The sequence below is a fragment of the Mytilus californianus genome, unplaced genomic scaffold, assembly GCF_021869535.1.
Source record: "Mytilus californianus isolate M0D057914Y unplaced genomic scaffold, xbMytCali1.0.p SCAF_13, whole genome shotgun sequence".
In the NCBI taxonomy this organism is placed as follows: domain Eukaryota; kingdom Metazoa; phylum Mollusca; class Bivalvia; order Mytilida; family Mytilidae; genus Mytilus; species Mytilus californianus.
Window position 1 is genome coordinate 4,497,694 of NW_026262615.1, and position 24,198 is coordinate 4,521,891.

Sequence of the window (24,198 nt, forward strand, 5' to 3'; positions counted from 1 at the left end):
AACTTTAAAATAATCTTGGAAACTACATGTACAATAACATGATGTACCGAGTCTGACAAGAAAAAAATATTCAAATAAAGTCATCATTTTAATAACATACTTCTCATCACAAAATTATTCATTGACTACTGCTCCTCTGTGCTCATATGCACATAAATCAATATGACAATCTATGAATCCACTATATAATCTAGACATCAATGACCCAAATGAATTCTGTTCTGTTGCTTAGCTTCTCCTACTTCTCAAAGTACTTGTACTTTCATTGAAAATGCTAAAAGAAATAATGGTTAATGAAATGAAGTTATAATATCTGCCAAAATTGCCTTTAATATTTGATCCGGCAAAATTGGCTTAGTTTGATCTTTTAAAACTAGACCAACAAACTTTCCCTGAAAAAATAGAGGCTTCCAAGAGCCTCAGTCACTCACCAGTATCCACTGAGGTTTTGGAAATCATGTAAAATAACGTTTAAATCATAATAAATAGTATTAGATACCCCAATAATGATTGTGGCCAAGTTTGGTTAAATTTGGCCGAGCAGTTTTAGGGAAGATTTTAGTAAAAGATTACAAAAATTTACGAAAAATGGTTAATAAAATTGACTATAAAGGGCAATAACTCCTTAAAAGGTCAATTGACAATTTTGGTCCTGTCGACTTATTTGTAGATCTTACTTTGCTGAACATTATTTCTGTTTACAGTTTATCTCTATCTCTAATAATATTCAAGATAATTACCAAAAACTGCAAAATTTCCCTAAAATTACCAATTCAGGGGCAGCAACCCAACAACAGGTTGTCTGATTTGTCTAAAAATTTCATAGCAGATAGAACTTAACCTGGTGAATGTTTTAACCCCACGTCAGATTTGCTCTGAATGCTTTAGTCTCAGAGATACATGTGTAGGACTTGGAACTGCGATGGTACTCCGAACTGCGATGGTCACGCCGAAGTGCGATGGTCCATGCTGATGTGCGTTGGTTAACACGCTGAAGTGCAATGGTCCATTGTGACACTAACTTGTTGTTAGATATGCTGAAGTGCGTTTGATGGGTACCCTGAAGTGCGATGGTCTAACTGTGACGTTGTGTATACTAGCTAAATGCAATGGTCTGAAGTTGAAATCCCATTTTTAAATGTGGCGGTGTAGTGGTTAATGTGCTAGCCTCGCATTTGGAAGACCAGGTTTTCTGGTCAGGTCAAAATAAAGACTTTAATTTTTAATTTGCTAATGTTTTGCTTAGTATACAACAGTATGAGGCAGAAAATAGACTGGATGGCTCAGATTAAGTATAATGGATTCGAGTTGGGGGACATTGTTTTTATAATGAGCATTCAAGTGCGATAAAAAATAAAACGGGTATAGCACAGCGCTCTTTGTAGTACTAACTAAGCAGGATACATTTAATTTTATCAAATATACTAGTAACTTGTTCTTGTCATGTCAGTAGCTACGAAATTTCTCACAACACTCATGCATCTATTTATTTAATAAATCATAACAGTTTTTAAGAAATAAAAACTACCGATTACATTTATGCTTGACATATAGTGAGACATGACGCTTGTTCTGTCATTAGCTTGAGAATTAGCTGATTTTTCGCTAAGCAGCAGAAACTGAGAATTACAACAAGTTGGCACCATTTGGGTTTCTTTTGGCCTAACCCATAGCAGAATATAAATATTTAAAAAAAATAAAATAACCAAGATTGCCCGTTTTCTTACAAAGCATGCCGGATTCATTTCGAGAATAAAACAAAATTATCGCTACTTGATATAACGAAAACATTGCTAATAATTAATTTATTATTTTAAAAGTTGGCCACACAAAATCATGTGATGTTAACTTGAGGAGAAGTCAAATTTTATATAAGACCAAGACATGCTCAAAACTGTTTGGGACTTAAATCCTTCGTTTCATTCTGTTTCCTTTCCTTAGTACGTACGAAACCTTCATCTACAAATCTTATTCTCCTGCCTGTGAATCCATTTGTTTCATAACGTTGTATTTGAAAACGTCACAATATCAAACGTCATGCAAATTCATCCCACTTTATCGAAAGGACCATCGCACTTCGGCGTGGACCATCGCACTTCAGCGTGGACCATCGCACTTCAGCGTCCCCATCGCACTTCAGCGTCCCCATCGCACCTCCGAGTCCTACACATGTATAAGCCAAAAACTGCATTTTACCCCTATGTTCTATTTTTAGCCATGTTGGCATGTTAGTTAGCAGGAGAGGTCATCTGACACATATTTCTAACTAAATATCCTAATGATGTTTGTGGCCAAGTTTGGTTCAATTTGACTCCCTAGTTTCAGAAGAGAAGATTTTTGTAAAAGTTAACAGCAACGGACAACGACGACAGACGCCTTGTGATGAGAAAAGCTAATAAACAGCTGTGCCACGAGCGCATGATACACCCGTCGTCTTGTGTGTGAAGTTTTATGCAATAATCATAAATAGTTTCTGAGATACGGCGCGACATGTTAAAACCCCCCTTTTTTTACAAAAAACTCAATAACTCTAAAATAAAATTTTGAATCATCACCAAAAAGTAAACAGATCTTAAGATTAAAATAAATAAGTAGTGTGTAAAGTTTTAAGCAACAATAATACATGTTTTTTGAGATACGGCGCGACATGTGAAAAAAACACACCCCTGTTTTAGCTATAAAGTCTTGTAACTACGAAAGTTTAAATCTTATTTTCACCAAAAAGTATGCAGATAGTTTGACCATCATAAGAAACGACTATGTTAAGTTTCATTAAATTTGGATAAGTGGTTCTCAAGTTACAGTGCGACATGTGGACGCCAGAGAGACAGACAGACAGACAGACGGCCGGAAGCCGGACATTTGTATACCATAATATGTCCCGTAAAAATTTTGACAGGCGTATAAAAATGACTATAAAAAATCAAAGTATTTAATCATTTTAATGTTCTAATGATCTAATCCATCATATAAAATCCATATGACCCTTGAATGAAGGGATGAACAAAAGCGGTTATATACATGTATAATTGGATCTCTGAATCTGTCATGATTTATAATGCCAATCTTTGGGCATCAACTTACCATCAAGTTATTTTAATAATCATGATACTTTTTGAAATTTGAAGTCATTCAAAAATGTTTAAATTATACCAAAAGTTGAACTAGTATTTGATAACAGTCTTCACAATGAACTTTTAAATCTACAGGCCCGGAACTCAATTTTTGGAGAATTTTAGTTAGATTCTGTTGGCCTGTAGAGATGATTTTTACAGGCCCGAGAGCAATTTTACAAGCCTGGGCTGCTGGGCCTGTGGTTCAGCATGAAGACTGATCATTGATATAAGGTAATATCTGAGAAATGGACTAAACGAGACAAGGTTTGGTGGTAAATACATGTACATGTACCTTGAAAGTTGTTATTGGCTTTGAACTAGCTGTTAGCAATTGGGAGTACTCTCAGATCTATACTTAGTCTTTTTAGTTTTGGGGATGTATAAATCTGCTTTAAAAGCCCTTTTCACACCAATATCCCAGCTAAGGTGGTTGGTTTAGTACCACAAACTACTAGTCTAGCCCCACCACAACCTTTTGAATGCGTCTGTCTCATGTCAGAAGCCTGTTAGTGTTATTCAGTGGTTCAGTTTGTCGTTTGTTGCTGTTTATAATATTTTGTTTTTTTGGTTCTGTTTTTTATATATTACATTGTATAAATTAGTCTGTTAGTTTTCTGGTTTGATTTACAAATTTGTGATTCTCATATAGGGTCTTTAAAACCTGACTATGCGGTATTGGCTTTGCTCATTGTTGAAGGATGTACAGTGACCTATTGTTGTTAACTTCAATGTCATTTGATTTCTGGTGGAGAGTTGTCTTTTCTCATTGGTGTAAACAATATTTTATTTTGAAAATAATTACGTAATTTAAACATTATTATCATTACAATATGACAGATTTATTAGGATTGAAAAACAAGTGAATTTACACTTTTAAAAATTCCTCTAGTTTTTCTCATTGGCAATCACCACATTTTCTTATTTTTATATTTACATTACATACATGTAAAGCAGACCTTTCATCTTCTCGAGGAGTCCACTTCCTATGTACAACCAGGGGGCCCAAACAGCATCATCATGCAAGATTTTGAGTCAGCTAAAAAAAGAATCAAATAGATTATGATACAATAAAGAAATACATAAATTACATAATAATTTAATAATAAATAATGAATCTACAATCATATTTTAAGAAGTGAAACATCATTCTAAATCAATAAATATCATATATTAAATTTCGATTTCTTTGTATCAGTGTCTTCTAATTTCTGGGTAGATAAGTAAATACGGGCGAGTAGGCAGACCTTTATTTTTTTTATATTCTATATTCATTTGGATTTTACCCAAGTTAGGCGAGTTGCCATTGTTGACAGGAGTATATTTTACGGATTTAACCCTTTTCATAAGTGGGGCAATTTTTTTTTAAAGCGGGGCGAGTTGGTAAGGAAGCCACCACTTGATTTTTACGGGGTGGGGGCTAGGATAAGAATGTTATCCTGCATTTTTTTTAATTGAAATCTCTGTCCTGCCAGTTAATTTTTCACTATATTTGTTCCTGGTAATTCTTTACATAAATCCTAGCTTTTTTTAACTTATAAGTTGACAGAACTCCAGTTCCGCATATTTTTCAAATAACACACCCCTACCAGTACCCCCCAAATAAAGCTCATATGGTAGCTCCCTTAACAAGAGTGGGATATTTTTAAAAAGGGAGGCGTGTTGTTAAAAAAGTAGGGCGTTTTGCCAGTGGGTCGAGTTGACTTGCGTCCGTTCTTGACAATCTTTGACTGATTTTCGGGTTTGCATGCGATGACATTTATAAAGTCAAATTTTTTTCGTGAAAAGTATAGCACTAGCATCTTCTTAAATATGTACATGATAATATTTACCTTTCGTTGCGCTTTCCAAGTACAAAATATTGGGTACGTAATCCGTTAAGAGAAACACAACTTTCTTTCGTTCCCCGGTTTCTTCCAGTTAATCGACAAGCAACCCATTTCAATTTATCTGCATGTTCATACTAATAACTTTTTGACCCATCGGTTTTGAAAAACCAGAGTTCTTTGTATTATCTATCTGACTATAATATATCTTTCCATTCTTTAAACTCAAGGATGTGTACAGTGACACTATACAAATCCTTGTTAAACTGTAAAACATGAATTCAGCAGCAGACGAGCGTCCATGGATTTTGCGTCATAGTATAAAAAACGGCAACGGAGAAAATATTTCCGGGTTTTCGTATTCGACGTGTCAAGCTTTCGTACATTTACGATCATTTACGTATATGAGAGTTAGTCCGGAACCCGGTCTGGAATCAAGAATGGGGAATTAAGTAGAGATAATAATTACAAAAAAGTTCAGAAGTGGTACACTGAGTATTATATGCCTTTGTTATAATCAAGGATTTGTATACTCTACAAATCCTTAATATAAGCTGAGACTACTATAACACATGTGTTATAGTAGTCTCAGATATAAGACTATGAAGAATCAGAGACGTACATTCGTACATGTCTCTGGAAGAAGTGAGAATAAAGAAAAAACTAAATAAAGAATATTTAATTATTTATTTATTATTTAATCTATAACTTATTCACTTATTTTACATTTTGTTCTATTCAGAATTAAATACAAGACTGTTTGCTGAGGGGGTGGTGCCGCGGAATTATGGAAAATTGACAAACGAGGATTACTCTTATCAGAGACATATAATACTTATATGTCTCTGCTCTTATCAAGGATTTGTATATTATTACTATACAAATCCTAGCTCTAATCAGAGAAGAACTAAAGGTTAAACAGTAACTCAATAATAAATAAAATATAAACATAGGAATGCTCTTGGTTACAGAATTGGCTTAAGGAGTCTATCAGTCTTGGCGGAGACTTAAGGGGGGGGGGGGGGGTCACTTATGTATTCATTTAAGTGCATTCGAAATTTTACTAATCGGACAGACCTTCAGTTAAGAATCCGTGTCAAGTTCTTTTGTAATCATGATTATTAGGAAACATCTTATAAGTTTTCCTACTGCCTCCTTGATTTACTCTATACAAGGTTCTACACAAGTATTATAATAGCCAGTGCTACATTATCACCCTGATCGATCCTTGAAATGGCTAAATTTTGGACTTGATCTATTGGTCCAAGGTTAAACAATATATTTTGTTTTATAATTCTCAACTTATGAACTTTGCTTGCAAATACTTTAATCACTATCTCCTATATTCAACGAAAAGCTCACCAGATCTTAGGGACGAGTCGACATCAAAAGTTCAATGTAGGATAATTCACTGACCCCCACCCCCCCTTTTCACTTAATTTGGGAAAAATTGATTTGATATATATGTAAAATTGATGTTGGATAAACAAAACTTGCAGCAATTTTTAACCCACCCACCCCACCCCAAAACTATTTGATTTAAGTTTTTTTTTTTATCCTACATCGATCTTATGATGTCGTCAGTCCCTTATGTTATCATGTTTGTCAAAATGTCGAATCAAATCAAAATTTTACTTACTAAATTTGCAATTATACTAAGACGTAGGTTGCCACATGTTGAGCAGCCCGGGAAGTTCCGAACTGTTCACTACTATCACTACTTGAGTTCATTCATGTATTTTGGATGTTCATGTTGCACACAGAGGCGATTTTAGTGCACCCTGCCCCTCCCCTTTTTGTGGGAAAAATTTGATTGATTGTATAGGGATTATCACTTAAGCATGCAGAGGTGGATTTAGATGGGCCAGGGGGGATTTGGTTGATTATATAGGAAATCACTGAAGCATGACCAGAGCGGGACCCTCACGGTTAGGCAGTCAGTGGGCCCCACTTATGAAAATATCTGGATCCGCCACTGGCATGACTAGTGAGGCCTGCTTTTTAACAGTCAGTGCCCCCACCCCCTTTATGAAAATTTCTGGATCAGTCAGTTTATGTGTAATGGTAAGTTATTGTTGTTTTATCTTTTATTCTCTGGCTTTTCTCGTTTAATTAGATTTTTGGTTATAAATTAATTTAATTGGTATCCTCTTTCAATTTCATCATTAACAATAGACCTACACCAAAAGGCCCTGTACTGTAATTTTCTATCTTGCCCAAAATTACTTTAAATAGTACTGTTTTCACAAATGCTTGCTTGAAACACAACTTAATAAAATAGAAGCACTGCAGGTAATTTGCTTTTATTCCACACCAAAGGAGAATAAATGTATGATAAAGTTATAATGTTACCGGCATTATTCTACATATATTCTGAGACTATTATAACACTATGTTATAGTCTGAGGTTATAGTAGTCTCAGATGCATTGTATAAGGGCTTTAATATAAGGGCGGGTATAAGGGACGAACTAACACCATGTGACTATTGCATTGGTTGTCGTGATTTAAACACGATAAGAGTGTTTCCTTCCCCCTAAATCTCATGATCCTCATTCAGTCATTGAACAGGATAGAAACTACTTCAGACATCAAACAATCTGAAACTTTTCAAGTACTTTCTATATGCTCATGTGCAATTTCTTGTTAGCATAGTTTTGTACTTGGACAGATAATCAGAATGATCAACAATCAAGTATTGACAACAGTCAGATCTATTTCCATTGGTCTCATTTGAAGAAACCAGGTATGCGCCATAATGCGGTAATTTTAATTCAGCCATGTACAATATATATATACATCCAGTCATTTTTACTCAAGCGTTACAAATAAGGTTGAATGTTAGATTTTTATATTCTTTTAACTGCATTCATGGCAATTAATTAGCCATCCATCATTAGTTGTTTGTGGGAAAGACACCAAGCACTCTTTGTATAATTCAACTTAATATTGCGAGGACAAGCTTTTAAAAATAAAATCTTTTAAAAAATATAAAGATTTTTTTTCAATTACATTTATTTCTTAATTAGGCCAAATGAAATAATATGTGTGTTTCCTATTACATCTTTGAAAAAATAGGATAGGTAGGGGATTTTTCTTATTTTACAATTTTTTTTTACATTGAGTCTATGGGCTGATGGGAGAGAAATTCTGACTTTAACAGTGCTTATTGATAAATCAAAAAAAATTTAGGGGAAGGCTATTTCTAAGCTTAATATATAGGGTAGTTATTACGGAAATAAGAAACACACATATTTTTTTATTTGACCTTACATACAGGAAAAAGATATTTTTTTTAATTAACATTGTTTTAATTTTATATAATTTCACTCACAAGTTGACTCCTTTTCTAGATTTTTTTTGGAAGATATGTTTTAAAATGGTTGATGGAAAAGTACAACCATATCTTAAATTAAATAAATGGATGTTCATGATGAACATCAAGAAGCAATGAAAAAATTCAGTGTTTAGAAACTCACTATCTTTTTTATTATACATGTATGAAAGAATGAGAAAACTGTTGAATCATCGTGACTGTTGTTAAGAAGCTTTCCATTTAATTTTGTTAATTACTACCTGGGAACAGTCATGACAGTATATCAATATATATGTTCCTGTTACTATACACTTTTCATTAAATTTCTATAATTAACCCTTTCCTCTATAATGATGCCGCTGTGTTGTAGTGCATCAATTGAAACGTTTTCATGTACAGTTAACATTGCATTAAAGTACAAGTATTTTCTGCATTTCATTGAAAAATCCTATGCAAATGAAGTATATAAAAAAAAATGCTCTGGAGAAAAGGATTATAAATCAGTCATTGACATTGTCAGTTAATTATTTTAATATTTCATACTTTTAATTAAATCATGTGGTCTTTTCGGAAAAAGATCACTTCATATGTACTCATATTATGCAAATATTAAAAGTTATAGGCTTGAAGCAGAGATTCACTATACACATGTATGTCTGGCATGCAGAATGTTGAAAGCAAGTTAAGAATTTTACTTTATGCATGTATTAGCCGTTGTGCATATATCATGCATGGTACTTTTACATCTTTGAATAAGATATAGCCGTAATACGGATGTTGCAGAAACGTCCGTAATACGTATGTTTAAGAAACGTCCGTGAAACGGAAAATCCGTTTTACATCAGTTTTTACACGTACGTTTTACGGATGTATTTTTACAGACGTTTTACGGACGTAACCGTATCATCCGTAATACATCCGTATTACGGATGTTTTACGGACGTTTATTACCACATCCGTGAAACGTCCGTAGCTATTTTACCTGTGTAATGACATAGAAAGGAAAATACTTCTTTAATAAGTTCACCAAATATAAAGAAAATGATGTCGTGAACTATATGTTATGGGAGATTTTAACTGTTGTCTAAATAAAACATTAGATAGAAAAAATATGCCCCAACGTGAAGATGTAGGCAATCATGAACTAAAAAAATTATTGAAAAAAATGAACTGACGGTCATATAGCATCTCAGATATCCAAACAAAAAACAATACACATTATCAAGGGGTAAATCATAATCGTGAATATATTATATATTCACTAGTGATAAAATCGATTGTAGATTAAACAATTCAATTATTGTTTATTTCCCGTTCAGTGATCACGACAGCGTGACAATTAATATCAAAACCAACGAACCAGAAAGAGGTCCTGGTTATTGGAAAATTATTAATAGTATAATAAAAATCGACAATTTAAAGGGAAACTCCGCAAAAAAATTAAAAATTGATATTTTGTTCTTTAAGCATAAAAAACCACATGTTCATGAATAAAAAACTTTTATTCTCTATGTAAAGAGATCAAAATCGATTTTTGAAATTCACTATCAGTTCTCGACATATCGCCATCTTGTCGGCATGTTCGATCTAAAAAGTCACGTGATATCTATAAACCCCAAAGAACAAAAAGAATCGGGGATTTACCGACCGTGCGTTAAAAACTCCCATCATCAATTGGGGATTACCGTAGACGGTTATTCAGTGTCAAAATGTCTTGCCAAGCGTACGGTTGTTCTGTCAGACAAGGTTATGACAAAAGTCTACATAGTTTTCCCAATCCCACAAAAAAAGAAAGAATTGTATCAGACATAGTTGTACAACCTTAAACTAACAACAAATAGATGCATCTATAGCAAGCACAAGTTGGTGTGTGAAGACCATGTTTCGAGGGAGATTCGATGGTAATTATCCTTTTTTAATAACAAAATAACCTAGCAGTTCTGATAGCTATAGTTATCAAATCCTTATATGATAAGATCTCGTTGAATAACAAAAATATAGATTTGATGAGGAAGAATTAACAGTTTCAATTATTAGAAAGACAAATGCAGTGTTCTTGTAACAATCACTGATTTACAGAAGATTCATTAGTATGCCTCTTTTATATAAAGTGCATTGATTTGTATAAAGAATAGTTCCGTATTTAGACAAGATAATTTTTCAATTAATAAAGTTATACGATATAAAATAACATTTTTTTAATTATGATATTTAACGGCTATTGACAAGGAGCAATGTTAGGAAGAGGTTTTAGCTGGGACATAATATGTTGATATAGTATAATATTCCCAGGTTATACATATGTAAATATCGAAATATCGGACATCTCAATTTTTTTTATTAAAAGTGTTTTTTTTTAACTAATCTTTAAATTATATTAAATTGATACGGGATCAATTCGGAACGGTCACTTATAAAGACACTTAGCTTTACAGTTAAATGTGTGACTCTATCTGGTATGTTCGGTGAAAAATGTATAGGTTTTTTTTCTTTTTAAATTTTATTTACGTTATCTTATTATATATATATATTTTGGCTTCCTCCCGAATTGATAATAGGTATGTCAGAATTATTGATAGATGTCGTGTCAGAGCGACACATTCAGTTAGGTATTCCAAGGATGTATATTAGATACACGTCCCTGGGTATTCCAGTGACATCCTGTCAACTAAAAATTCGTATTACACAATTATATAATACAGGTTCATGCATGGCCTCTTTATTGAGGTACCCGGTGTGCACAGGTAACATTTATTGAACCATATATATTTGTGTCTAACGTTGTTTATCTTGTGTGTGTTTGAAATTATAATTCCACCTTTTAATGAATGATGTTCTGATAATAATATTATCCACTATTTTTGCTGATAATAAGTTTAAAAAAATTTATAAACATGACCTTTGAACATTTTTGTGAAATGAATATTGTTTTGTCATGATTCTGGACCATATTTTTGAGAAAAAAAATATTCTTCACGCAAATACAAGCTTTTGTCGATTGGCAAACATGCAGATATATAAAGTAATGAAGCACTTATAGTCACTATCAATATTAATTCATTGAAGATAAGAGAGCTCCTTCTATGTATAATGTCCCTATCTTTATAAGGAATAAGACGACAGGGGATAAAGGAGCGGAGATAGAGTGGCATAGTGAAAAAAAATAACCGAATAGAGAACAATATAGAGAATGATCGACGAAAAGCGAAATAGTTATTGTAAAGGAGCGGAGATAAAGAGAGAAAAAAATGTTTGCTTGACAAAGTTATTGCTCGCTTTGATATTTTTAGTTATACAAAATCACACATCGTGTTCCTAATTGGTATTCACGTGCACTAACTTGATGCTGGGAACAGTATATTAATATATATGTTCCTGCTTGATGTGTTCAGTTTCTGCATAGCATGGTTAAAAATAATTAGTATCCCATTTGTTATATCGTAGTGTCACGGTGTTACTTTGTTAAATTTATTTAGTTTGTTAATGATTGTGTAAATAAGAATAAATCTGTATAAAAACTTCATACCATTTTAGTGATTGCCTATAGGCGTTTGATTATTGTTACATTTAAGATATATTTATATATTTAGAACCTTTCAGTCATGTACATCTTAAAGTAAAAGATGTGTGTCTGAGTTAAACGACAACAAGAACCCTGTAATACTAGTACGAGAGTATAGCATGTGAAAATTTCTACTCAATATGGTTGTATTGGAGATCTTTTCATACAGATTGACAACTTATGGTCCGACATGCATGTAATATTTTCCACATGACGATCATAGTTCTTTCCACCATCATTATCTTATTCATTAAATATTGCTGTAAACATCGATGGTTCACACCCAAACAAAATGGGAGTAATATACCTTCAGAACTTCTCCGTGGTATACACTTGTGAAATATATAGACGAAATTCGGTATTGAAGTGAATCTACATCTCACAAACACAATTTTTGAATTACGATTTTGAGTGAACACCCACCAAACCAATACAAACGTATGGCAAGATATAACCATGCAGGCATTTAGTTTTCGTCAGACACAAGATAAATAATCACTCTCATAAACGTATATATGCATGCAGTTTCAAATATCAAGAACAAGCGGTCGATGTCTATAGATCATTGTTAAGTCCGTTTACTAACTGTTCAGAGTCAGACATGTCAATAGTTCATTCTTGGAGCCTTCATATACCCAGTCCGACGATGGGAACTCTTTCTGATAGTGTTGACAACATAATAAGCTGGTTTATCTGTACAAGTGGTTGCATGGCCTCTCCTGCCCCAACAAACAAATACGCTACTAGTCTGCTATCTCTGGAGCTCATCCTCAATGGCACTTATACGTCAGGAAACTTACAAGTATACTAGTAAAGATTGTTTCAAGAACAACGAGGTTGGGACGAACTGTTCTAAAATCGTCAATATCAGTAATACATTACTAAGATATGCCTTTAATAACAACAACTGTATTACTAATTTGGATTAATGACGGCTATCCTAAAAAAAATCCTCAAACAAATTAATGTATTAGCTTAGATTTATAATGTATGTATATTCATTAATGAAATAAACGATAATTGGTATTCTTTTCACAAATAATTTGTCTAAGTGATTGTCAAATGAATTTAATTATGTAAGAATGAAATGTTAATAAGAAAATTAAAAAAAATCATGCATGTTGTACTGTTGTATTTTTTCAATTAAAAACTTTAAAATTGCGATAGTTTTACGATTGTTAGCATTTAAACATCGCCAGATTTAAATACAAGTTAAAGAATTCCGGTAAAGTAAATTTAACAGATGTGCAATGATAATTAATTGGGAAATGTAACATTTAATTTTTAAGATTAAAAGTACTATTCTTTTAACTTCATATCTTAACTTAATGCAAATTGCATAGAACGTAACCGAAAATTGTTCCAATTTGATATTGTAACACTTCCGGAATTAAAAAGTTGAATGTTAATTTTCAATTAATGTATACAATTTAATTATTGTTTCTCTATTGTCATCGGGTATTTCATCTGAGTATATTAAACACGCTATACTCTTTCTGTTAATCCATTCAAAATGACAATATTCACACCTGTGTACGCTTGAATTCACACCTGTGTACACCTGAGGCTAAATTGCTGCAAGGTAAAGTTCAAACGAATTCTCCTCAAATCGAGAAATAAACAATGACTTTACAAAATAATATACACACTCTGTTCACAAATATTTTGCATTGAAATGGTTATCAAAGTTATAACGGTAGATAAAACTTAAAATATTTTCAGTTCAATATCAGTAAAAATGTTCTATAGATATTTTATGAAAAAATCTCAATAATTTATGAAATTAATTCGAAAATATTTATATTTAGATAACTTCATATAGGAAGTTTTATTCAATCAATACAAAACGGTACACACATATTCATTTTCTTTCATTCTCATATTGTGGTTATTAACTACGACCAACAGTCATCTGTGCGCTTTTAATTACGTAAAATTCTGATAAGCAATTAAGACTTAAACAGATTTTATTTTTTCCCATGATTCAACAAATCGGGTTAAAACGTCACAACCCAGTGACGTAGGTCAACCAAAAAAGTTACAAATACTTGATTTTCTCAGTTATTAGAAAGAATATAAATTTAAAACTTTGTGAATGTGTTTTTTATGTTAAGATGAACATATTTAGATGATAAGTAAAAAATCGCGGACTTTCCCTTTAAAGGTATATTTGAAACATTCTGGAATTCTTGACAACATAAAATAAACAAATTTAAAGATAAAAAGGAGTTATGTGATCTTAAAAAAACTAAAAATAAAGGAAATTACAATAACTTTTTCAAAGAAACTTAAGTTTAATGAAAATGAGGTTAAAAAGATTGGGAACATAAATTAGAAACACTAATTGAAAAAGACGAAACGCAACAAAATCTAAATGAGGTTGAAAAGAACTAAAACATGATATGTATAAATATTATGAACGAAATGCAGAAGCTGTACGCATAAGATAAAAAATAAAATAATATAAAAAGGTGAAAAATCCACAAACTGTTTTCTTTTTAGATTCGAAAAACTATGGTTAAAGATAAAACCCGACAAAGGCACATTCAAAAGAATATAAATGAAATCTTAGGCGAATAACTAGCATATTATGAGAAACGTTTACCTCGGGAGGTTGGAAATAAACTCATCATAGATACCAGGATTGAAATTTAGGAACCGAGAGGCTGGGGAAAATCACAAAATGTACATAAAACTCTCTCTGAAGCAGATTAAACGTTTATGTGATAGTGAAATTTCGAAAGATGAAATTTGCAAAGCAATTAAATCAATGAAAAGGGATACATTACCCGGGGAAGATGGCATAACTGCAGAATTTTTTCAAGACTTTTGGTTTTCGATACACAATGAACTTACGCAAATATTAAAAGACACATTTTTTGATAAAACGCTTTCCGAATCGCAGATAATTGGAATGATAACCCTAGTATATAAAAGTGGGGAGAGGCAGGATATTAAGAACTGGCCACCAATAACATTATTAAATGTAGACTATAAAATTTGCTAAAAAATTATCGCTGAACGTTTGAAAATTATTCTACCATCAATTATAGAAACAGACCAAAAGGGTTTTGTAAAGAGCATAAATATTTTCGATTCAAATGGAATGCTGCAAGATATTTTCGAATATATAGATATGGATAATGATGAAGGATCCATAATTTGCCTGGAACAAACAAATGGGAATGGTTAGATGCATATTAAGAACAATTTCAATTTGGGAAAATGTTCAGGGAATGGGTTAAAATGTTACTAAAAGATGCTGAAACTTGTTTAATGACTAACGGTTCTCAATCAAGATATATCCCAATTTCTTGATCAAAATCAGAGCTGTTCAATATCGCTTATGCTATTCATTTTACAGACAGAGCTGATGGCAGCCACAATTAGGACTAATCCAATTCCATAAATTCACATAACTCGCCGCCACACAGAAATTAAAAACAAAGAGGTTAAGATAAACATGTTTGCAGACGATACACACTTTTCTAATAGAACAGAGGAATCAACCAAGGAAACGTTTAAGGTTTTAGAAGTATACGAGAAAGCATAGGAAGCTAAGATAAATTATGAAAAGACTATAGGGGTATATTTGGGTCGTTTGAAATATAAAACTCCAAAATATTAAAACAAAAAGGTGGTCAAGTCAACCAATTAAAGCATTGGGAGTTATGCATGGATACAGTATAAATGTAGAAGCTTAAACAAAAAACAAGAAAATAAAGTCGTGTCTTGATGTTTTGAAATCTCGTGACATAACATTCAAGTACAGGGTCCGAATATTAAAATCATTGATTATATCTAAAATAGGGTTTGAAATTGAAATGCGAGGAATACCTCAAAAATTGTAAAAGAAATAAACAACATCATGTGGAATTTTAAATGGGAGGGAAATGTAAATTTAATTAACCATGTTAAAAGGGACGCGTGTTAGGAAGGGGTAATGGGTATAATCAATAAAGACTCGTTCATTAAATTTAAACAAACCAAAAGCATGCAAAAGATATTAAGATCAGAAAAAGATAACTGGAACATGATAGCCAAACGCTAGTTACAGAAATATTATATCAAATATAATTGTGAAAACCTTTTAGCAAAATTTTCTGATTTAAGAAGATTGCAAATGGAAAATCTTCAAAAGTTTTATCTTGATTTACTCAAAACATGGTCTAAATTCTGAAGTATACAAAGTCCAATGAATAGAAACGATATCCTAAACCAACAGTTATTTTGAAACAATCATATAAAATTCAATATAAAAGAAAACCTATTTTCCTCGCCAACTTCGGAAAAAGTGGAGTTCATACAATTAAAGATATTTGGAACGAAAAAACGAAAATAATATTACCTTCGAAAAAGCTATGGAGAAATTTAAATAGAAATATGTCCTCTAGGAAAGCAAATCAAATTAGCTGGAAATTGTTTATAACGGAACAAAAGCTGTTTAGAATGGACAAATCCAAAAATGATAAATGCCATTTTTGTAAAACAGAAAACGAATCCCTCACACATCTTTTTCAACGCTGTAACATTATAAAGGTTGTTTGGTTGATGTTTAGATTTTAATGTATAATGTGCTGAATAATAAAGCATATATTCCAATGAGGGAATAACTTGTACTAGGAATGTAAAATAACAATTAAAAAATATAATGTCATTACCAATACCATTCTGAATACATTGGACTATTTGGAAATGTAGGAATATGATCAAACATCAGTCTAAATGTTCAACTTCAAGCCAATTGATATCATATGCAAAACGGGAACTCGACAGTTTAATAGAATCCATGTATATATCATTATTTTCACGAAAAGAAACATGCAGCTGAAATAAAATTTATTGTAAACCTTAAATAAATTACTTATCACTTTTACTTACATTCTTTTTCGTATTTGGAACATTATACATCCATCAAAAGAAATATAGTATCAATGAATGAAAAACGTCGAGCATGTTACCTAATAAAATTTTGACCGACATATAACAATGTAATCAAGGTATTAAAAGTACAAATTTAAATGTCAAATATAAGAAAAGGTAACGTTATAAGATTTTAGTGTGTCTTTTGATGTATTTTATTTAATGGAGAATGTTATACCATTTGATCGAGTTTTTTGTCTGTGTAATGAAAAGAATGTTACTTGTGTGCTAAACATAGAAACTAGATTTTTTTATATATTAAAGTCCACCGTTTATCCTTGAACGGTGGAACATTGTAAACACAAGACCCCTTGAGCATACTTCCCTGGGTTGTACAAGGTAAATTATATTCAGGTGTTTTTCAATCAACATTTTTCAAGTCTTAAAAAAAAGTACATGAATCCTCAGCATAAGCTTGATTTTCTTTACTTTCGTATCTTTGTATTTTGGTTTCTGATTTCGTGTTTTGGTTCAGAATCACTATTTTAAGTTATATGACACATAGTGAGAGCTTACAGGGAACATGCAACATAATGAGAGCTTACAGGGAACATGACACATAGTGAGAGCTTACAGGGAACATGATACATAGTAAGAGCTTTCAGGGAACATGACACATAATGAGAGCTTACAGGGAACATGAAACATAGTGAGAGCTTACAGGGAACATGTTCGTGAACCAAAGGTTTTTGCCATTCGTTCTGAAGGTCGCGAATTGATATCAAAATGAGGTTGCAATCTGAAATAAATTATTCAATTTAAACTCCCAAAGCAACTACGAACGTGTCAAAATGTATACCTACCCCTATGTATAGGAACGAAATCTCGAACAATTTCAAAATTCCTGTAACAACACATTATATTATATTTTTTCAAACAGCCTTCAAAAGTAATCCACTCAAAGTTGTGACTGTGACGTACTTGTACTCTTCTGATGACTGGTCTGCAACGATGTGTTATAATGATATAGTCTGGTCGTTAGATTGCTCTTCACATTTTATCTCCAAAATGCTCAAAAATCGTAAGGCATTCAAAATAGATATTTCGAACACTTGTTGAGTTGTTGCATACATGTAGGTTTCAAAAAAAAAAATGAAAACAACGTTTTATTCCTCCGAAGCGCTTTTCTGGATTTGCCTTCATTAGGAATGCTCAAAGTCAAATATTTGAAAGCCAAGGATTTATAGGAACCGAAAAAATAAAGAGCTATTTAAAAACAAAGGGCCTGCGGAGAGCGTACTTTTTAGATGTAAGTCCAGATGTGAGGCAGACTGTTTAATCCCTTATCTTAAGTTCGATGGGATAGATGCATTCAACATAGTCACCAAATGTTGAATTATTTAGTGAGAGAACATCATTTATATAGCGGAAAGTGAAGTTAAAGAATACTGCTAACTTCTTTTCTTCGTTCCTACGAAGTTCCTGTATTAAGCAGACTCGAATGAATAAAGGATCAAGTCAGCAAGAAGAAGAGCACAGTTGGTTCCCATGAAAATGCAGATTGTTTGTTGTATAAAACGTCCTCCAAACTGAACAAATATGTTGTCAATCAAGAAATCAAACTTCTTCATAATGTCAGTTGCAGAGAATGTTTTGTCAGAATCAGACTGATTTTTTACGTATGACTGTCATACAAGTGAGATGTTTAGCTAGCTATAACACCAGGTTTAATCCAAAATTTTCTACATAAGGAAATGCCTCTACAATTTTAGGAATATGACAGTTGTTTTCCATTCGTTTGATCTGTTTAAGCTTTTGATTTTGCCATTTGATCAGGGACTTTCCGTTATGAATTTTCCTTGGAGTTCGGTATTTTTGTTATTTTACTCTTTTTTTTTTTTTAAATTCGGTTTTGAGCGTTCTGATGAAAAGCAAATCCAGAAAAGCGCTTCGGACGCATGTCATTAATAACGTGTTTTTTTTTTTTTTTTTTTCATTTTTGTATGCTAATAAGCACATGTCCATGTACTAAATAAACATAAATACATGTATATGTAAAACTATTTTTAAATAAATAGTTTACTACGTGAAATACTACAATCTATAAATGAACTATATTTCTTGTTCAAATATGTAATAAATTCTATAAGTGATATACAGCAAAAAGAAAATTGTTTGCTTATAGTCTGTTTGGTATGATATTCTCATTATATTATTTGGTATCATGATATGCTTTAATAATCAATTAAAAAAAAAACATCTGTTGTTTTTCTATTTTTAACTGACCAACTATCTTGACACTGATTAGGCGTGGCCTGAATAAAAAAAAAATTCCGTAGAACCAGAATTTTGTGACAAAGTCTATAAACCAAGACAAAAGTGAATTTTATTTGATTGAAACCGGATGTTTTATTTGCATAGTAAAGGATAATATCACCTGGAATATACTTACTTTGCAATCGTAAAGATTGTTCTATTTTTAGATTTGGATTGTACTTTAACAGACCAATCGTCAATGGAAATTCCTTTTATGCAGTTGATAAGTAAAACACAGTTGTTGACGAATGAACATATATGATTAAATAATACATTGGCATATTCGTAATCATGCATTTCAACATGTAAAGTGTTAAATATAGATTGTATGAAATCATAATTTTCTGTCTGGTATGGTGAACAATATATAATAGATACGGATATAATGTTTTAGACATGTTTTTGTATTTAAGGTACTCATAACACTAAAGGGAGATAACTCTGTAAATATCAGCTGAACGTTTTAATCACATTACATTGTTAAGAGATATTAAGCTTCTCAATGATCAAAATTAGTGTTTGTCAAACTGCTATATATTTATTGAATTTTTTCCGATAAAGTGTGTGGTTCAAGTTTTTAGAAATTTGTATGTTTTTGTCAACTTTTTTTGAACTTTATCAAACAAATAATCTGTTTTGTACTTATCGTGAAAATTAATACACAACTCATATAAAGATGATTCAAGTAGAATGTTTTTCCGATGGTTACATTTATGTATTTCATACTCTCTAGTTTAACGAATACACGTCACTAAATGTATGTTATTCTTTTTTCATTTTTTTTGTTACGGATATTTACTATTGCGAACCATGATTGCTTTTTTTAACTATTTGATATGACTAAGCTTTATTGTATCAGAACTTAGGTTTTAGTCTTTTGTATAGGTCCAGCTTCTTTATGTTTGATGTCTATTTTGGTAATTGCATTTTGATAATTGCATTTCATTTTTCACTGGATGAATCAATGTTTCGGATGATTGACAATGGAAATACTGTGCAATGTTTCCTCCAGGTTTATCGGTCTTCTCGTTTTTGTTAGAGCTAGAACGGTCACATACAAGATCTGATTGGTCTCTCACTTGATCTTGATTTTATCTGTAGATCATGCATTGCCTTGAGCCTAAATTTTACTAAATGATACCATGGAAGTAAATGGCTGGGGTATATATTGGGATACCTCATTGTCTTTAGTCTCAGCATCATTGGCACCCTATTGTTCATTATTGACGTCTTCATGACTGCTACTTAAATCCTCCTGACAATCACTTTGTCTATGCCCTGAGTTTTTGCATTGCCGACAGACCAAGTCGTTTTGATATTGCATTAGTTTATAAACGGTTTGTAAAATTTGTCGTAAATAATTTGTTGACTATTTCCATTTTGCCCTACATGTAGCATTGTTGCATTGTATTTGCCTATGAGCATTGTTCTGAGCAAGGGTTTACTGACTGGGTCACACAATATAATTCTGTCCATAGTTTGATAACTTTGTCAATATTCCGTCAAAACAAAGTTTTTTGTATGATTTATGAATGACACATCCATCATACTCTAGGGTTCTTTCAATTTATCCTTCATCAGTAGAACACGGCATATTTTAACTCGTACTTTTAAGAAACTTGAGTATTCATTAACTGGATTCTAGGGTTTCGTGTGGAACATTCGTCAGTTTTTTCTTGTATTACCAGCCCAGATAGTACCATTATTTCTATGTCTGCACTTACATTAAACAGCAATGTTTGACCTTTCTCAAGCAAGTTTTACTCGTAATACCCTCACATAAAACAACAAAGTATGACCATCCTCGAGCACGTTTTACTCTTCTACACTTACATCGAACAATAAAGTATGAACGTCCTCAAGCACGTTTTACTCTTCTACACTAACATCGAACAACAAAGTATGACCTTCCTCAAGCATGTTTTACTCTTCTACACTAACATAACACAACAAAGTATGACCTTCCTGAAGCACGTTTTACTCCTACTACACTTCAATAAAACAACAAAGTGTGAACTTCCTAAAGCACGTTTTACTCTTCTACACTTACTTAAAACAACAAAGTATGACCTTCCTGAAGCACGTTTTACTATCCTACACTTACATTAAACAACAAAGTATGACCTTCTTAAAGCACGTTTTACTCTTCTACACTTACATAAAATAACAAATTATGATCTTCCTCAAGCACGTTTTACTCTTCTACAATTACATAAAACAACAAAGTATGACCCTCCTCAATATAAAAATAAGGAGATGAGGTATGATTGCCAATGAGGCAACTATCCAAAGTTCAAATAAAGTGGATGTAAGCAAATATAGGCAACGGTACGGCCTTCAACAATGAGACAAACCCATACCGTATAGTCGGTTACAAAAGGCCCTGACATGAAAAATATCAAACAATTTAATTGAGAAAACTAACGGCTTAATTTAAAACAAAACAATCAACAAAAAACAAATATGACAGACATGAACCAACGACAACCACTGAACTACAGGCTCCTGACTTGGGACAGGCACATAAAGAATGTGGCGGGGTTAAACATGTTTGTGAGCGCTCAACCCTCCCCGAACCTGGGACAGTGGTGTAACAGCACAACATAAGAACAAACTATAAAAATCAGTTGAAAAAGGCGTAACTCTTCCGATTGATACAAAGCAGAAAAATATCAAACATAAACACAGACCGGACATGGCAGGATATTTATCCGTTCCTCATCCTTAACAACAAAAAGGACGCTTAGTACAGATCTGAGAGTACTCGCAGTTACTGACAACTATTTCAAAGCAAATAACAACTAATAAAAAAATCATGTATCTAAGACTTAAATATCAATCAGTACATATCCAACATCCAACGGATTTAGTGTAAAGACGTCATTAACAGTCAGAGAAAAAACACGACCTTGTGCAATGCCAAAATAAAGGTATCGACAGATTGTAGTACCGTTAAGGTGCATGTGTGTATAACAAAACTATTTAATATGATTTTAATTTACTGATGACAAAATCAATATTTATACCAATAAAAACAATATTCAAAGATCTAATTACAGTGTTGAATTGATAATCTTCTAGAATAAGTTTTTGTTCAAGGATTGCTAAGTTTGCCCTGATCGTATATAAATTTCCGGGCTCGGAAAACAACATCACCGTAGAATGTTGGATGTGCTATTCCGCCTGAAATAAGTTTTTTACAGGTATAGCCAAACTTGCAAACGAAATCTTTGTATTTATGGAAGAATTTAGTCAAGGTTTTAAGTAATTTGTGATAACGAAATCCATGTCTTAATAATTTACCAGTAATACATAGATTACGCTCATTGGAATCCATAACGTCACTACTGACACGGGTATAACGAACGAGTTGGGATATATAAACACCGTAAAATGGTGCAAGAGGAACATCAACGTCCCAAAAAGGAAAATTAACTATATGGAAAGAAAGATCATTCCTTTTGTCATAATTTTTTGTGTAGAGTTTCTGGTGTAAAACTGAAATATCAAAATCTAGGAAAGAACACTTATTGCTGTTGATATTTGATTTATTTAAAGTAAGTTGCTGTGGGTAAATTTCGGCAATATATTTAGAGGATTCTTGATTATTTAACGAAAAAATATCATGGAGATAACGGTAAGTGTTGTTAAATTTATCAATTAGATTGACTTTAGACGGGTCTTTACTGAGTTTGGCCAAAACTGCGATTCATAACAGTACAGGAACAAGTCTGCTATTAAAGGGGAACAATTGATGCCCATTCACTTAAAACAACAAAGTATGACATTCCTAAAGCACGTTTTACTCTTCTACACTTACATAAAACAATAAAGTATGACCTTCCTCAAGCATGTTTTACTCTTCTTCACTTGCATGAAACAACAAAGAATGACATTCCTAAGGCAAGTTTTACTCCTATTACACTTATATAAAACACCAAAGTATGACCTTCCAAAGGCACATCTTTCTCCTACTACAACTGGATTTAACAACAAAGTATGATCTTCCTTAGACACGTTTTTCCCCTACTACAGCTGCATTAAACAACAAAGAATTACTGTCTTCGGGCACGTCTTACTTCTACTTTACTTACAATAACTACCAACGTATAACCTTTCTTTAGCAGGTCTTACTTTTATTGCACTTACATTAAAAAACAAAGAATGACCATCTTCGAGCACGTCTTACTCCTTCTTTACTTACAATAAACACCGAAGTATAACCTTCCTAAAACAGGTTTTACTCCTACTTCACTTCAAATCAACACCACAGTATGACCTTCTTTGGGCACGTCTTACTCTAACTTCACTTTAAATAATGAACACCAAAGTATGGCCTTCCTAAAGCGCGTCTTACTCCCACTTCACTTACACTAAACAACAATGTATAACCTTCCTAAGGCACGTCTTACTCCCACTTCACTTACACTAAACAACAATGTATCACCTTCCTAAGGCACGTCTTACTCCCACTTCACTTACACTAAACAACAATGTATCACCTTCCTAAGGCACGTCTTACTCCCACTTCACTTACACTAAACAACAATGTATAACCTTCCTAAGGCACGTCTTACTCCCACTTCACTTACACTAAACAACAATGTATAACCTTCCTAAGGCACGTTTTACTCCTACTTCACTTTCATCGAACAATAATAGAGTAAGTCGTATTTCAGGAAGCTCATACTGTGTTGTTTTGTGTAATTGTAGTAGGAGTAAAACGTGCTTGAGGAAGGTCATACTTTGTTGGTTAATTTTATATAAGTGTTTTAGGAATAAGACGTGCTTTTGAAAGGTCATACTTTGCTGTTAAATGTAATTGCAGTAGTAGTAACATGTGCTTTAGAGTGGTCATACATTGTTGTTTTATATAAGTATTTCAGTAAGGAGACATGTCTGCAGACGTTCAGATGCTGTCTTTGAATTAAGGTGTTGTAGGAATAACACGTCTCTTAAGAACGCCTGTATTCGTGTCTTATGAAAATGATAACTGTTATGTTACAGCACGGTTTTGAGCTCTCATTATTTTATGTTACAGCTTAATTCACAGTCTAAGAAAAACCCTTAAGGTGTAATACCACCATTGATTTTCCCCTATTAGTCTTTGTTAAATTTGCACTTTTTAAAAAATTGTGCAGAATTCATCTTTGTTTCAGATAAAGAAATACTTGGCATGAGTAAAGTGTTATCCTGTCCAGTA

The 24,198-nt window shown here is 32.5% G+C and overlaps 1 protein-coding gene and 1 long non-coding RNA gene across 7 annotated transcripts in view; both read right to left on the minus strand.

Annotated features, from left to right (window-relative positions):
* Positions 1-24,198, minus strand: part of LOC127723042 (uncharacterized) — a 260,474-nt gene that overhangs the window by 80,091 nt on the left and 156,185 nt on the right. Inside the window, exon 1 of one of the 6 annotated variants that reach the window (XR_007991826.1) lies at positions 16,698-16,791. The exons of the other annotated variants lie outside the window; for them this stretch is intronic. The gene's annotated coding sequence lies outside the window, so the exon portion shown is untranslated. Of the gene's footprint in view, positions 1-16,697; positions 16,792-24,198 lie in introns of those variants that run through there. 6 annotated transcript variants of the gene reach the window in all.
* Positions 108-5,060, minus strand: LOC127723049 (uncharacterized). Its single transcript, XR_007991832.1, has 3 exons — positions 4,946-5,060; positions 4,060-4,152; positions 108-274 (listed from the first exon to the last, which is right to left on the minus strand). It is a non-coding gene; the product is annotated as an uncharacterized LOC127723049 (long non-coding RNA).